The sequence below is a fragment of the Lipotes vexillifer genome, unplaced genomic scaffold, assembly GCF_000442215.2.
Source record: "Lipotes vexillifer unplaced genomic scaffold, Lipotes_vexillifer_v1.1 scaffold276, whole genome shotgun sequence".
Lineage (NCBI taxonomy): Eukaryota > Metazoa > Chordata > Mammalia > Artiodactyla > Lipotidae > Lipotes > Lipotes vexillifer.
The window spans coordinates 641,990-644,236 of record NW_006782461.1 but is presented as its reverse complement, the minus strand read 5'-3'; the positions used below and the strand labels follow the sequence as shown (position 1 = coordinate 644,236).

General features: G+C 42.5%; 1 protein-coding gene across 1 annotated transcript in view; it reads right to left on the bottom strand.

Annotated features, from left to right (window-relative positions):
- The window catches only part of INTS4 (integrator complex subunit 4), a 115,737-nt gene that overhangs the window by 61,819 nt on the left and 51,671 nt on the right, over positions 1-2,247 (bottom strand). The gene's annotated exons all lie outside the window — the stretch shown is intronic.

Sequence of the window (2,247 nt, the reverse complement as noted above, 5' to 3'; positions counted from 1 at the left end):
GGGGCACGAACCTGTTTCCCCTGCATCGGCAGGCGGACTCTCAACCACTGCGCCACCAGGGAAGCCCAAAGAATAGTTTTTTTGTTTTTTTGTTTTTTTGTGGTATGCGGGCCTGTCACTGCTGTGGCCTCTCCCGTTGTGGAGCACAGGCTCCAGACGCGCAGGCTCAGCGGCCATGGCTCACGGGCCCAGCCGCTCCGCGGCATGTGGGATCTTCCCAGACCGGGGCATGAACCCGTGTCCCCGGCATCAGCAGGTGGACTCTCAACCACTGCATCACCAGGGAAGCCCTATCCACTCTTTTGAAGGCACAGATTATGCTCAGAGTTTGCGGAATTGATGAATATGTAGTCTAAAGACCATATATGGTTTACCTGATCACGGATTTGTCTACTCAAGAATTGGAGCAGGGGAGTTTACATCTTAGCTTGCACAGAGGAACTAGTAAACCAGCAGGGCCTTAGCTGCATAACTGCAGCTCCCAATAGATAACTGGACCCGCACTAGGAAGGAATTCTACATGGGCTTTAGAGCATGAAGTATCATTTACTATCTATGTGGCCTTGGACAAATTATACTTTTCTAAACCTTAGTTTTATTATTTATAAAATAAATAATATAATATCTACCTCAAGGAGTTTAAAAAAATTAAAAACAAGAAGTGAGTATGTATATAAGTGTATGTATAGGCATATATTTACGTGTGTCTGTATATGAAGAAATGGGTGTATGTGCATGTGTATGCATGAATGACTAAAAGTGCCTAGCTTAGTGGGCTAGGAACTCTATAAATAGCAACAATTATTATTATTAGCAAGATTAGATTATTAATTACTTTTGAAGGATAATCATACTTGTGTAATTTAGAGTTGTTTGGATTTGAAGTCACTTAAATAACATAAAGCACTTGAGTCAAATTATAGTCATCTAAGTGAAAATCTTTTCAATTCACCACTGTAATTCATTATTCATACAGCTTTACATAAATGAATTTTAGATTCTATGGGATACAAAACTAAAAAATTTGGGGCTTCCCTGGTAGCGCAGTGGTTGAGAGTCCACCTGCCAATGCAGGGGACACGGGTTCATGCTCCGGTCTGGGAAGATCCCACATGCTGTGGAGTGGCTGGGCCCGTGAGCCATGGCCGCTGAGCCTGCGCGTCCGGAGCCTGTGCTCCGCAACCGGAGAGGCCACACAGTGAGAGGCCTGCATACTGCAAAAAAAAAAAAAAAAAAATTGAATGACTCTGCTTTAAGGATTATTTTTCTAACTGCCTACTCAGATGACAACATATCATTGAATTATTCCTCTAAAACATCCCCTCACACACACACAGCACACTGTAGACGCTCAGTACACGCTGAATGAAGGAATCTGATGAATGATTGGATTGTTCTGAATTCTAAAATATCCACAAATCAAAACAAGGCTTTAAAATGTGAATTCAAAAATAAAATCACTAACAGCTGGCTTGTTTAATTCTATATTTTATTATGGACAAGCAATATAATCTGTAAGCAGGAAATATTGAAATCATCCAAGTTCCTTATTTTTCCATGAAAGTGCTTCACATAGGTTTCAGCAGTTACCCCCAAAATACTGGTCAAAGGACTAGGGGTATCACAGGATCTGTGTCCAGTACAATCAGGTCGAAACTTCTTAGCCAACAATCTTACTAAGACTGGCATAGTTGGGGGCCCTCAAAAGAGAAGTTATCAAAAAGAATTTCAGATATTCTTGCTGTGACATTAATACAAATTTTTACAGATAGTTACATATATATTTATATATTATAACAACCCCACCACCTTGCATAGTGTAGTACTTCACAATTTATACACATATTCACAGACAGGATCTCATTTGAGTGTCATGACAACCCTGTGAGGTAAACGTGAGAGATATTATAAGCCACTTAACCGATGAGGAAACGAGACTAAGATAAAGTGACATGTCCAAGACAACAGGGGTATAAAATAAGGCTGAGTATTACGCCAACACTCCTTCTTCTATAAGACAGTTCTATCTCTGAAAAATTAAAATTTTTCTTATATGGGGCTTCCCTGGTGGCGCAGTGGTTGAGAGTCTGTCTGCCAACGCAGGGGACACGGGTTCGTGCCCCGGTCTGGGAAGATCCCACATGCCACGGAGCGGCTGGGCCCGTGAGCCATGGCCGCTGAGCCTGTGCGTCTAGAGCCTGTGCTCCGCAATGGGAGAGGCCACAGCAGTGAGAGGCTCGCATACAG